Raw genomic sequence first — 15,711 nt, 5'->3', positions numbered from 1 at the left:
ACCCAGACCTGCAGGGAAGGGCAGTTGAGGGGAACCAGCCCTGCAGGGGAGGACAGTTGGGTCCCCCCCAACTGTCCTCCCCTGCAGTTAGGGGCAACCAGACTGGCAGGGGAGGGCAGTTAGGGGTGACCAGGCCAGCAGGGGAGGGCAGTTAGGGGCAATCGGGCCAGCCGGGGAGCAGTTAGGCGTCGACCATGCTGGAAGTGGAATGGTTAGGGGGTGATCAGGCTGGCAGGCAGAAGCGGTTAGGGGCAATCAGGCAGAGGCAGGCGAGTGGTTGGAAGACAGCAGTCCTGGATTGTGAGAGGGATGTCCAACTGCCCGTTTAGGCCTGATCCCACTGGGCAGTCGGACATCCCTCAAGCGTTCCCAGATTGGAGAGGGTGCAGGCTGGGCTGAGGAACACCCCCGCCCCGTGCACAAATTTTGTGCACCGGGCCTCTAGTAGTATTATAAAATTAAAACACACGTGCGATTGGCACCAGCGAGAGCTTTATTTGCATCGCGCATGCACAAGTCAATGTTTATTTTTAAATTACCAGTGCATGTCATATGTACTGGCAGTTCGGTCTGTCAGGCAATCAGACAGATGGACGGTCAGTCACTTAGCCTTTTATATATATATACTACAGGCCCAGTGCATGAAATTCATGCATGTTTGGGGGGTCCCCTGGCCCAGCCTGCACCCTATCCAATCTGGGACCCCTTGGGGGATGTCAGACTGCCAGTTGAGGCCCAATCCCAGGGATCGGGCCTAAACTGGCAGTTGGACATCCCTTTCACAATCCTGGACTGCTGGTTCTTAACCGCTCACCTGACTGCCAGCCTGATTGCCCCTCACTGCCTCTGTGTGCCAGCCTGATCGCCCCTAACTGCACCCCTGCCAGCCTGGTTGCCCCTAACTTCCCCCTGATGCCGGCCAGGTCGCCCCCAACTGCCATCACCCTGCCAGCCTGGTTGCTCCTAACTGCCCTCCCCCCCACCAGCCTGGTCACCCTTTACTGCCCCCCCTGCCAACATGGTCACCCCCAACTGCCCACCTCTGCCAGCCTGGTCACCTCTAACTACCCCCCCTTCAGGCCTGGTCACCCCCCAACTGGCCCCCCCCCACCCACCTAGTTGCCCCTCACTGACCCCCCTGCCGGCCTGGCCGCCCCCAACTGCCCCCCCCCCACCAGCCTGGTTGCCCCATGCAGCCTGATTGTTCAGTTGTTTGGTCATCCCTCACTAAACCCCCTGTCAGCCTGGTTGTAGGCAGCCATCTTGTGAGGGTGTGATGGTCAATTTGCATATTACCTCTTTATTATATAGAATGGATAGGTAGGTAGGTAGATAGATAGATAGATAGATAGATAGATAGATGATAGATAGATAGATAGATAGATGATAGATAGATAGATAGATAGATAGATAGATAGATAGATAGATAGATGATAGATAGATTTGCATAGCCTGTGGACACAGACAATAGTATGATGAAGGCCTGGGAAGGGTAGGTCTGGGCTGGAGGGAGGTCAATGGGAAAAACAACAACAAAGGGGACATCTGTAATACTTTCAACAATAAAGATAAATTAAAAGAAAAAAAGAAAAAAATAACTAATGGCAGAATGCCTCCTTCTCCCTGGCCCCAGGCATCTATTGGAGATAAAACAGTGTTAAAGGCCTCAGCCTCTGCAATGAAGACTAAATTCTGTTAACCGCAGTGCTTTTTAACTGGGGGTCAATGGATGTGTCAGTCAATCCCCTGAAAATATTATGAAAAATATTTGTGCCTGGGTGTATGTGGTCATTTTTGTAGGAAAGGGCACATGCTTCAAAGTGTTTAATGATCACCAGTTCTTTGAATTTTGCAACATGGAGATCATCATGTTTAAGAGCAATGTCAGTGAGTTGTAGAGGCAGAATAAGATGTCAGAATGTCAAGGAAATGGAAAATAAAAAGTGAAAACAGAAGTAGGCTCAAACAAGAAGGAACAAATAAAGGTTGAAATAGATTAGAAGGATATTATGTTTCAGGATGGGAGATACTTGAACTGGAGAGGGGATATAAGAACTATATTCATTGACCACTGAATCTTGTTTTTGCATAAATTATATATTACTTTATTGATCATCTTGAAGATGATGTAATAGTGGGAGGGAGCTAAGGAAACAAATAGAACAGAAGAGTTGGCTTGGGTAGCATGAGAAACACCTCATTCTTCCAGACTTGAAAGGGGAAGCTTCTAGAAGTTGGCAAAAGCAAAAAGTGAACTTCCCCCTAGAGTCTCCAGGAGGAAGGCAGGCCTGCTGACTTCCTTGTAGCCAGTTAAGAACCATTTTTGAACTTCTGAGCTCCAGCATTGTAAGGTGATACGTTTGTGTTGTTTTAAGCCACTAGTTTTGTGATAGTGTGTCATAATACTAAAAGGAAACACATGACACATCTTGTGTGTCACTGAGAATCCTCATGGGCTCCGTCCCTCCCTGTCAGTGGCTGCTATAGTGACTAGTGCTGACTAGCTCTCTGCAGCTGCAACCAGGTGCACCCTCATAGAGCTTGCTGAGGTTTCTCCGGTAGCAGCAGGAACTCCCTGGAAATGTGTGCCCCAGAGTTGTCCTTGGCTAGTGGGGGAATAAGTGCTGATGAATAAATGCTTCTCCATTTTTTCCTTTGGGACCTAGTTCTAAGTTGCATTTCATAATATTCCAGGGATGGAAGATCAAGCACCAGTCACCTGCGCTAGTGACCAACTCAATAACATCCTTGTACTAGTTTTCCTTTCTTCCCTGTTCTCTTCCCTGAACCTTCACCTCTGCTCCTGAAGATCGCTTGGAGAATAAACCATAAGCATGCCTCAGGTTCTGACCCTGGATACACAGACTAAGACAGAGATATGCATTATGCTAATTGCTTTACCTGCATTTCTCATTTACTTAAAATATCCAACCAGTAATATATTTATTCATATCCCCATAATTTTATTTTTTTATTTTTTATTTTTATTTATTTATTTTTTTATTAAGGTATTATATGTGTACATATCTTACCAATGCCCCCCCCCCCAAGAATTTTATAGATAAAACTAGAGGCCCGGTGCACGAAATTCATGCATGGGGGTGTGTGTGTCCCTCAGCCCAGCCTGCACCCTTTCCAATCTGGGACCCCTCGAGGGATTTTCGACTACCCACCAGGATCGGGCCTAAACAGGCAGTCGGACATCCCTCTCACAATCCAGGACTGCTGGCTCCCAACCACTCGCCTGCCTGCCTGCCTGATTGCTCCTAACTGCTTCTTCCTGCCAGCCTGATCACCCTCTAACCACTCCCCTGCCAGCCTGATCGACGCCTAACTGCTCGATGTCTGATTGCCCCTAACTGCCCTCCCCTGCTGGCCTGGTCACCCCTAACTGCCCTCCCCTGCCAGTCTGGTTGCCCCTAACTGCAGGGGAGGGCAGTTGGGGGGGGGACCCAACTGCCCTCCCCTGCTGGCCTGGTCTCCCCCAACTGCCCTCCCCTAGAGGCCTGGGTCCCCCCCTACTGCCCTCCCCTGCAGGCCTGGTCCCCCTCCCTACTGCCCTTTCCAAAAGGCTTGGTCCCCCCCAACTGCTCTCTCCTGCTGGCCTAATCACCCACAACTGCACTCCCCTGCAGGCCATCTTGTGGCGGCCATCTTGTGTCCACATGCGGGCAACCATCTTTGACCACATGGGGATAGCCATCTTGTGTGTTGGAGTGATGGTCAATTTGCATATTACTCTTTTATTAGATAGGATATCTTTAACTCACAGAAATGAATAACTTGCAGAAGGTAATTCAAAGCACACAACAAACAATTAATTAATGAAACGTGGATTTACCTTTTAAGTCACAAGCGAGGCTGTTTACAAATCCTGTGTGTTTTCTGATACACTGCTCAAATTCTCAAATGCTTTGGAGAGATTAAATAAAGTCACTAGCATGAGAGTTTTGGTATAGTTAGCTCTTAAAAAAGGACTTTGAACTGTAGAATCCATTTCCTGTCTTCAGGAAGAGAAATGACACCACATTCCACTTCACCCTCAAAGTAACATTTAAAATTCAGGGGGGACTCCAAATCTCAAGTTCTGTGTTTCCTTTTTTAATTTAATTTTTTATTAAGCAATTTTATTGTTAACATACTTGCAGGTATCTCCCTTTCCTCTGCCTTTTAAGTTCTGTGTTTCTTGGAATATTTTGTTTATATGGGAAAATCTTGGAAGTTTATATCAGTCAAAAACACTGTAGCCTGGCCGCCACTGCTCAGTGGTTGAGCATTGACCTATGAACCAGGAGGTCAGGGTTTGATTCTCAGTCAGGGCACATGCCCGGGTTGCAGCTCAATCCCCAGTGTGGGGCATGCAGGAGGCAGCCAGTCAATAATTCTCTCATCATTGATGTTTCTGTCTCTCTCTCCCTCTCCATCTCCCGCTCCCTTCCTCTCTGAAATCAATAAAAATATATTTAGAAAAAAAAACAAAAAACACCCTGCATTGTTTTAAGAAAACACACTGTAGACAGAGAAGAGAAATCAGTCCATCATATGATGCCACAATGCAGAAGAGCAGCTGACTCTGATTGTTCCTTAAGTTCTGCAAAATTCTGTGAATTGGGATCATCTGTCATTCCAGACTTGTCATATTCTGCTGCAATAAAACGTATAGTCTAATTTGAAAAGTTCTCTTGTGGAAAGTGTCTTAAAAATATATATAACCTCTGTCCTAGTAATCCCATTAGGAATTTATCCAACCAAAAATATCAAGTGCAGAAAAAGATCTATATGTGGAATACTTATGGCAGCATTCTTTAAAATTATGAAAACTGGAAGCATCCAAAGTCTCCAGAAGACAGACTAATGGTTAAAGCAATATAATACATCCATACTATGAAAGGTAGCAATCACATATTCAAACTATATTTTATATGGAAAATTATTTATGGTATAACTAGTGGCCCAATGCACAAATGAAGATTCGCGCAAGAATGGGCCTTTGTTCCCCTGGCTGCTGGCACCACCTTAGCTCTGGCCGGAACAGCCTTTCCGCTCCAGCATGGAGCCGCCTTTCTGCCTTCCCACACTGCCCAGAGGCCTGGAGCAGCTAGGGTGGTGCAGAAAGCCTGCATATGCAAATTAACCTGGCAGCTTTATTGGGTTAATTTGCATATTCATTCCTGATTGGCTGGTGGGCATCGCGAAGGTACAGTCAATTAGCATGTTACTCTTTTATTAGGTAGATATTTGGTTAAAATTGGATAAATTAAATTGTATTTTGTAAAACAAGACCTCCACATTTCTATGAGCCTGGAGGATTAGACAGTAGTACATTTTTAACTATTTTTCTTTAATTGTTGGTGTTATAGGTGATTTTAATTTTCTTAAAACTTTTAAATTTTTCTGAATTTTTATAACGGTCTCTAATAACTTATAGCCAACAAGAATACACATTTTTAAAAGTTTTTTTCTGTTTCTTAAAAATAAAATATGTATCAACATTTCTTCAAGAATCTTAGTGTTATTAAACCATTTGACACAGGTAGATATTTGAGTCTGACTACTTTAAGAGTGGAAAGGAATGGTAATCAAGAAGATACAGGCCATATTCTTTATCAGTTCCCTGTTCCATTTATTTTTATTTTTGCTTTTACTTTATTTTCTTAACCCCCTGGAATAGACTCCCCGCCTTGTGGCCATCAGGCAAATCTAACCATGATACTCCCCTGAGAAAAGCCCTTTGATGGCTCTCTTTTGTCATCAGGAATAAGTCATTGCCTGCTTTAGTTAATTCTCTCTCAGTTGAAAATATCAGACCCAATATCAGTGTGTCTAATAAAAAATGATAATTGATCACATTATATTCCTGAGAAGAAATATGGGTAGCTAATAGAATTAAAAAAAGACCTCAAGATCTGAAGGAAACAGAGATTCAAGTAATGTAACTGGGAGTTCAATGCTACCCTAACTTTTTTCGTGTGAGTTTCACATTTCTTCTCTCTCTTTTCTGTGAATCTACTCGTAGGCTTCATTTTCTTCTACTGCCCTCAGGTGTTTTCCAAGCAGTAGGAAATATAATTGTCCTCAATCCCAGATTAGCAACTTTAACAAAAATGAAGGGCTTCTTTCTATCAACATCTATAAACTGCACTAATCTCAAGAAAGGATTACATTGGACCTGTTTGTATCACATGCCCACTTCTATCCTAATCCATATGTCCAAAGGACGAGAATACCATCATCAATGGTGGGTCATGTTATTCCCTCCAAGCAGAAACAAGAGTGGAAGCCCCCTGCAAAGGGAACGGGAGTGTGCTTGGAGACACAGGGTGGTAATTATGGTACTCTATAAAAAAGGCCTTTATAAATAGACCCCTGTCTACTTCTCAGTTCTTACCTGCTGTCACATTTTTTTGTGCCATAGATTCTAAAGTAGTCTATGCTGGTTTACAGTCTGTGCTTTTGCAAAAGGTGTTTCCTCAATATGGAAACACCATGAATTATCCATCTTTCTCAACTAGAAAATATTTGTTTTTTTTAGCTTCACTGCCTCTGAAAGTCTAAGAGGTCTTTCCCAACTCCTGTTGGTAGATATTAACTTTTTTTGGTATATATTTCCACTGTAGACTGAAGATTTATTCTGCTCTCCTCTATAATAATAAAGGGTAATAATAAAAGGAAATCCATAAAAAACTGAAATTTGACTATACTAAAATTAGAAATGTTCATCGGAAAATATACCATCTCAAAGAAAGTATCTTAAGTTAGATTTCCTAGAAACAAGACCTAAGATAGAGAATTTTGTGCAGTGATTGATTGAGTACATGCTCTCAGAAGGAAACTGGAGGGAGATGAGGAAGGCAGTATCGGGTGGAGAAGGAGCTGAGCAAGGTTGCAGTTTTAGCTGCACTGCCTTGAGGGAAGTGGGCCAGCAAATCATATCTGTATAGCATTAGTCAGTTACTGGCTGTAGGATTTGGGTGAGGCAGATCTGTTGCCCAAGATCTATTATCCTTTTGAGAAGGATGGAGTTGTAAACTGTTAACAGTTACCATTTAGTCACAAACAGTATCTTCAAGGAAAGTCAAAAGACAAGATATAGACCAGGTAAAGATACTTACAATATATATAAATGAGAAAGGATTTGTATAACATTTCAAAGTGCCTGAAGGACAGAAACAGGTTCACTGTCACAACTTGCCTAGAAGGAGCAGAAGCTCAGTGACACAGGCCTACCCCACCAAAGCTTGCTTTACATACAGAATCTCAACTCATTCTCATTAGAAGCCTATGAGGAAGGCACTGTCATTATCATTTTATAAATGAGGACACTGAGTCTCAAGGAGGCTCAGTCCATTTGCCAGTCTCAGAGTCAGTAGGGCACAGGCTCCCAGGGCAAAACGAAACCTAGGGGCTCTTTCTACGCAGCTGTTTGAGCAGTGGGCTATGTAAATACTCTCTTCTAAAACAATCTCTCTCTCTCTCTCTCTCTCTCTCTCTCTCTCTCTCTCTCTCTCTCTCTCTCTCTCCCTGGCCCATTACAACTTTTACACACAGAAGAGGAAGATTTTTCTATATGAGGTTATTATGACCATCAAATGTATGCACAAGCAATTGGACCTTCTGTAATCTGGCCATTTGCTTTAGCTGTACATTTGCCAAACGGGATTTATGTGACATTTAATAGAAAAAGTGTCCCTCAGTCAGGGAAGGCAGGGCTGGGAGGATTGCTAGACAGGCAGTGGGAAGCAAGGCTGGCAGAGGTCTTAATTTGGTGAGGCAGAAGTGAAATGCAGCAAGGTTAAAGGTCAGCAAAGATGGGAGGGGCGTGAATGGATGGGCAAGATAGGCTGTGTTTAAGTCATTTCAGTCCTGGCCTAGTAGCTCAGAAAAATATTTTTTTTAAAATTGTATCACAAATATGTAAAGAAGTTTTACAAATAAAAAGAAATACAGCCAATGTATAGAGACATTCTCAACCTCATTAGCAATTGGGGATATTCCAATCAGCACCACAATGAGGTACCTTTTCACATCTACTTGATTGACAAAATATAAGAAGCCTGACAATTACAATTATTGCAGAGAACGTGGTCCATCAGGCTCTCTCCTTCTATGCCTTGTTGTTGGTTTTATACATTGTTATAATCCCTTTGTAAAAGCAACTTGGCATTTGTCTTGTAAAGTTAAATATTTTCATAACTTACAACTCAGCAGTTCTACTCCCAGGTATAGACTCAAATGAATGTTGAAATATCCGTGGCAGCATTATTCATAGTAGCAAAAACAAAAACCTAAAAATGACCTAATTTTCTGTGGATGGAATAATTTTAAAAATTGTACTATATTCAAAAATTGGAATATTATTTAGCAGTGAAAATTAAGGAACTACAACTATATAAAATAGTGTGGATAAATATTAGTAATATATTTTTTAAATAAAAAAATCACATACAACACAATGTTAATATGATGTTAAAAAAATAAGAAAACTATACTAATTATAAAGAAACAAAGGAATGATAAACATAAAATTCAAATTAAACATACCTTAGGGTTGGGTGATTAATCAGGGGTTGGTGAAATAGAAAAGGAGTACATAGAAGTAGAAAGTTGAAAACAATATTTTAACTGTATAAATGAGTGGTGGATTCATGAGTATTAGTCATATTATTGAAAAATGAGCACATATACACTTAAAAAATCAGGGACATGCATTAACTAGTGATGATCATGATAAACCCAGGGATAGGTCTATTTAAAAGTATAGCTACAAGGAATAAATTTATGAGCACATGGCTTTAAAAATTCCACTTAATTGAATATATTGCATTGAATTAAAAAGAAGAGACAGCCTTGTATGGTTATCTTCATATTCAAAAGAGACCCTATCTGTGAGCTCATGTGTATATCAGAGATAGAAGCACAGAAAGATAGGTAGATGTACAGATACATATAGATATGTATGTGATGGTGGTGATTGAAGAACAGTCACATCATCATAACAAATGATGTGTGCTGTATTCCAGGCATTAAGCTACACACAGTCCAGCTGTAGAGCTGTAGCCGGTAACTGTAGTAAAAGTTAATAAGCATTCATATATGGATTTGATCAAAATATTGTTGAGGCACAGAAGAAGGAACAATAGAGTGAACTGGAAATGACTTCACAGGAGATAAAATTTTGGCAGATCTTGAAGAATGAGTAGTTTACCACCAAAGAAGAGAGGAAAGCATGCCAGGGAGTTTGAACAGCATGTGACTGAGATGGGCTTGAGGAATGTTGGGATTTTGGAGATGCAGGGGCAAAAGGCCAAAGGGAAGTTCAGCTGACAATAGAATAGTGACCAAAGGTCAAATTCCTGAGAGTAAAGAAATTTATACCTGTCACGAGTTTTTAAAAAAGAGCTCATTCTATTTATTTTATCCTAAACTAAATCTCTTCCCAAATATCCATCAAGGCCCTTCCCACAGAATAAGTAAATCACTGAAATGGATTGTGCTTTTTTGAATCTAAGGGGCTATGAAATCCATTCATAATTAGTTTTTTTAGAAAATAAACTCTTGTGAATCATAAGAATACCACTTGTATTATCACTGTGAGCTCATTTCCTTCATAGAGAGGAAAATAAACTTCAGGGCTCTATCAACTCCACTCAATTCATTAAGGTTTGACTTTGATTCTTAAGAAATGTCGTAACGTTTTTTCTCACTCCAAATTTCCTACCAAGTTTATTCTTTGAATTAGCCCTGGGTCTCATTTTATATTTATTAAACTGTCTGAGAAAAACCACAGGGCCCACATCATTTAGAGACCTGTAATTCATGAGCTTAAAAAATCCTCAACCAACAACAATCAAGAGATGATCATATTACTCGTTACTACTGTATGAATAGGGTCTTTTAACGTCTTGCTTTATTTTAGCAATGTTGGACATGGATGACTGTTTTCTTCTATAATAGAGCCCTGTATTTTAGATGCTTAATTACTTTTAAGAGTGAAATGTCCGATTGTCCCTTATTGTGTTAGAGAAAAGATGAGAAGTACCATTCCAAACAGTGGTAATCAAATTTTTAATTCTTCTATTAATTACTTTTCTCTATGGGCTTAAAATTGCTTTTCTTCTTGATTTTTTATGGCTTCACTTTGGCAGAGAAAGTAAGCAACTCTGGAAGAGTACAATACATCATAGGGCTAATTCAGTGAATCTAGGTCATCATTTGATATGTTAAAAGTCAATGTCTTGCCCTAGCTGGTTTTGCTCAGTGGATAGAACATTGGCCTTTGGACTGAAGGGTTCCAGGTTTGATTCCTGGACAGCGCACATGCCCAAGTTGCAGGCTCAATCCCCAGTAGGGGGCGTGCAGGAGGCAGCCGATCCATGATTCTCTCTCATCACTCATGTTTATATCTCCCTCTCCCTCTGCCTTCCTATCTGAAATCAATAAAAATGTATTAATAAATAAAATAAAAAATAAAAGTCAGTGTCTTTCAAACAGGCAGACTGATGGATAAATAGACAGATAATCTTTCCTCATAAATGTTGTCATTCCCAATAGGTCCACCCTTATCCATATTTTCATCTTGCTTTAAAGGCTTTCTGTGGGTTATCTCATCTGCTCTGATAATTGTAATTACCATCACTAAGCTAATTATTCCTAAATTTCTACCTTATCTCATCCTTTCCCCTTAGCTCCAAATCCATATATTCAGATTTGTATATAGACTTGAATGTTCCCAAAGCATCTCAGTCTCACCATTTTCAGAATGAAATCTTGTCCTTTTCCCAACTTGCTCTTCCACTTACATTTTAATATTTACTTAATCACCTCCAAGCAAGAAACCTGGGATTATCCTTGACCCCTTCCTTCAATGGATCAATTTTTAAGTCTTGGGAGATGGTTATCTCTAAAGATTTTTTTTAATGTTCATTTGTATTTATTTCCATTATCACTTCCTAAATTCTAACCTTTATTATTTCTTGTCCCCATTACTACAATGCCCTCTTAAATAATGTCCCATTTCCATTCTTTCCTTCTTCACATTTTGCTCCACATACTTATAGAAATGCACTATCTAAAATGAAAATATAAATGCCTGTCAACTGCTTCACACCTTTCAATGGCTTCATATTGCCCTTAGGAAAATAAATCACAGTTTAGCATGGCATACATGGCATGCATACTCTGGCTGATCATCTCTTCAAGCCTAGGTCTTGGTTCTCCCTCATCACATCCTAAGATCTAGGCATACCAAACTATTGGCAAATCCATGAATTTGCCATACTCTTTTGCCTCAATTACTTTGAATGATCCCTTTGTCTGAAACATCTTTCTCCTTCTTTCCATGTGCCATAGTCCTCTCCTTTCCTCAGCTCAAGCTTCACTTCCTATTAGGTGGCCTTCCTTATTCCTGGAGGGAATTAACCATTTCCTCCTTCTCTGTGTCCACAGATTTTTGCATTCCACCATAGCATCCATCATTCTGATGGCTTTTTATTTACATACTAGAGGCCCGGTGCACGAAATTCATGCACGGGGTGGAGGTGGGGATGTCCCTCAGCCCAGCCTGCACCCTCTCCAATCTGGGACCCATTGAGGAATGTCTGACTGCCCGTTTAGGCCAGATCCCCCCAACTGCCCTCCCCTGCAGGCCTGATTGCCCCCAACTGCCCTCCCTTGCAGGCCTGGTCCCTCCCAACTGTCCTCTCCTGCTGGCCATCTTGTGGTGGCCATCTTGTGTCCACATGGGGACGGCCATCTTTGACTACATGGGGGCGGCCATCTTGTGTGTTGGAGTGATGGTCAATTTGCATATTACTTCTTTATTAGATAGGATCAATGTCCCCATTTAATTATAAGCATTTTAAGGCCAAGTCTTATCCATCCTGTTCTAAGCACCCTGATTGGTGTCTGACCCAGAATCGGAGGCTAGTGAATACTAGTTTCATAGTTAACTGGATTTCTTGGAGAAACAAAATGAGAGCCACAAAATATGTAATTTTTTTTCTCCTGTCCTTATTTCAGTCCAGGGATTGAATTGTTTCAAGGATGATTGTGGAAATGCCCACATTCTTCATGAAAAACTCCACCATTTACTGGCAGAGGTACTGTCTGGCTCTATGGCCACAAGATAATGACATTGGAGGGCAACAGTCCAGCATAAATACTGCTTGAGAGACTCAGGTTATTTACCTCCAAATCCACCACTTGCCCGAGGTCACAGTACTAGGAAGAGATGGAGCTGAGATTCAAATCTAGTTCAGTTAGAGCTGTGCCAAGCCCACACAGCTTTCTTTCATCCAGTTTCTCTTCCAGCTTAAGTGAAATCCTGGGCCTGCATTTCTTTTTCTACAAATCACAGAGTCTCTATGACTAAACTCTTTTGATCAAATAAAAACATATGCTCCTTGGTCAAAACAAGCAGTAATTTGCAGCCTAAACTCCTACTTAATAAAGAAATCTTTCTCTCAAGGAGGCAACAAAGTATGCAAAGAAATAGCTTTGCTAAAACATACATTCAATTTGCATTGCCAAATAGCACATTTGTCCATTTAGTCTAAAACATATGCATTCAGGTTATTTCACTATTTTTATTAAGAAGAGGAATGGTGGTGGGGTGGGCTGGAGAGGGCTTATGTTATATTTGCCTTGCTAGGTACATATGTCCAGATGCTTCTTCCCACAACAAAGAAGTGATATGCTTCAAAGATTAATTAAAATACATACCACTTGTAAACTAGAAATGCTCTATATTACTTTTAAAAGATTTCCACTTGAGGTTTCAAACAAATAATCATATAGTCAAATTAATTCAGAGCAAATGAATTAATAAAAAAGAATACAATAGCAATAATAGTCATAATAACAATAAAGTATTAATGTTAGCAAGAGTAATAATATCAACTAAAGCCATTTGCCATGTTAATTTTTAAGCCCATTCATATATGTTAATCTATTTAATCCTCACAATTACTCTGTGGTGGATACAATCATTATCTCCATTTTATAGATGTCTTAATAAGACATTATTTAAAATAATCTCAGAGATGCAGAGATTAAGTTACTTGCTGCAGTCACACAGCAATAAGTGAAAGAACTAGGGTTTAAATTCTGGAAGTCTGGGTTCAGAATCTGTACTTTTAGCTACTGTAATATAATGCCTCAATGGATGATAAATACACATGCATATTCTAAAACACATGTATATGTGTATGCATGTACTCAATTTCCAAATCATAATGAACATAAATTTGTATATACATAGACACATTTTCATGCATACGCTATCAATAGACACATTCTCACATGTGTTATATGCATATACATAGAGAAATGGAGACATACATATTTATGTATACACACATATGAAAATATATAATATGTGATAAATATAAACTAGATATATAGCAATAACTTTAGTAACTTTTTCTACAATAATCTAATTGGACCACCTAAATCCAACAATATAAAAATGAGAAAAAATTTTTCCTTACAATTATATTTAGCAAATGTTTTTCAGAAAATATTGTTTAATCACTTCAGGGAAGCAGAACTTTTAAAGGCTGCAGCCAAGTTAAACTTCTGAAAATTGTTTTTGTAATGTTTACCCAGTGAGATCATATTTTCATTACCCTGATGAAATACAGGTGCAAAATCCAAATACATCAGCCCCCATAGTGCAGTTTCCTGCTGAGTTCCTTTCTTAGCATGGCTGAAATCCTTCCACCTCTGTTTCTTCTACTTCTGTCCTGCACCTCAGAATTTGACTTAATGTGAGTCTAATAACATCCACTAAAAGAAAAAAAAAACCTATTTACTCAATACCTGTCAGTAATTTTATTTATTTATTTATTTATTAAATTTATTTTTATTTTTTTATTTTTTATTTTTTTTATTAAGGTATTATATGTGTACATATCTTACCATTGCCCCCCCACCCCACTCCCATACATGCCCTCACCCCCCAATGTTTTGCATCCGTTGGTTACTACTATATGTATGCATATAAGTCCTTCAGTTGATCTCTTATTTCCCCCACCTCTCCCTAACCTCTCCCTAACCTTAACCTGTCAGTAATTTTAACAAGTGTTATTTCATTGAACTCACTGGATGATACTGTGTGGTATGTATTATTTTTACAAAAGAAGAAACATGGGCCCAGAGAAGTTCAGCAACATAACACAGGAAAACAAAGCTTTTAAGTGGGGGAGACAGGAATTGTGGTGTTTCCTTGTAGTCACAGCAGGAAGAAAGGAAGACTACAGCTGGAGAATACCATTATTGGAAGGGGCTTTATTTATGCTGTTGTTATTGACTGCTTACTATGTACTCCTGGATGAAAATGAATAATCCTATCTAATAAAAAAGTATTATGCAAATTAATCACCACTCCACTACACCCACAAGCCATGCCCACCAGACAATCAGGAATGAGCATGCAAATTAACCCAACCAAGATGGCTGCGGCCCTGGAGGAAGCAGGAGGCTTGGGATTCCCTGGCAATGGAGGAAGCCAAGCTTTCTGCACACACTGGCTGGCCTAGGTTTCTACTCAAGGCTACAAAGTTTCAATTATAGAAGATAAATAAATCCCAACAAAAATGGCTGTGGCCATGGAGCAAGCAGGAGGCTTGCTCCGCTCAAGGCTACAAAGTTTCAATTGTAGAAGATAAATAAATCCCAGATACCAGGGCCTCCGCTTTGGTCACCAGGAGGCATGGCCAGCCTGCAAACCACCACAGGCCCCTCGCCCAGGCCTCCCCACGCCCCAAAGGAACCCCCACCCTGATCCGGGACACCCTTCAGGACAAACCAGCTGGCCTCCACCCGTGTACCAGGCCTATATCCTCCTATCTAATAAAAGAGTAATATGCAGATTGACCATCACTCCAACACACAAGATGGCCACCCCCATGTGGTCAAAGATGGCTGCCACAAGATGGCCAACAGGGGAGGGCAGTTGGGAGGGACCAGGCCTGCAAGGGAGGGCAGTTGGGGGCAATCAAGCCTGCAGGGGAGGGCAGTTAGGGGTGACCAGGACTGCAGAGGAGGGAAGTTGGGGCCAACCGAGCCTGCAGGGAAGGGCAGTTGTGGGGGACCCAAGCCTGCAGGCGAGAGCAGTTGGGAGGGACCAGGCCTGCAGGGGAGGGCAGTTAGGGGTGTCCAGGCCTGCAGGGGACAGCAGTTAGGGGTGACCAGGCCTGCAGAGGAGGGCAGTTAGGGGCAAACAGGCTGGCAGGGGAGCAGTTAGGCATCAATCAGGCTGGCAGGGGAGTGGTTAGGGGGTGATCAGGCTGGCAGGCAGAAGCAGTTAGGGGCAATCAGGAAGGCAGGCAGGCGAGTGGTTGGGAGCCAACAGTCCTTGATTGTGAGAGGGATGTCCAACTGCCCATTTAGGCCCGATCCCATTCAAGATCAGGCCTAAACGGGCAGTTGGGCATCCCTCAAGGGGTCCCAGATTGGAGAGGGTGCAGGCTGGGCTGAGGGACACATCCCCCCCGTGCACAAATTTCGTGAACCGGGCCTCTATTCCTATATAATAAAAGGCTAATATGCAAATTGACCAAACAGCAGAACGACCAGTCACTCTGATGCGCACTGACCACCAGGGGGCAGACGCTCAATGCAGGAGCTGCCCCCTGGTGGTCACTGTGCTCCCACAGGGGGAGTGCCACTCAGCCAGAAGCCGGGCTCACAGCTGGTGAGCACAGTGGCGGT

This window comes from Plecotus auritus (assembly GCF_963455305.1).
Source record: "Plecotus auritus genome assembly, chromosome: 2".
NCBI lineage: Eukaryota > Metazoa > Chordata > Mammalia > Chiroptera > Vespertilionidae > Plecotus > Plecotus auritus.
This window is presented reverse-complemented; position numbering follows the sequence as displayed.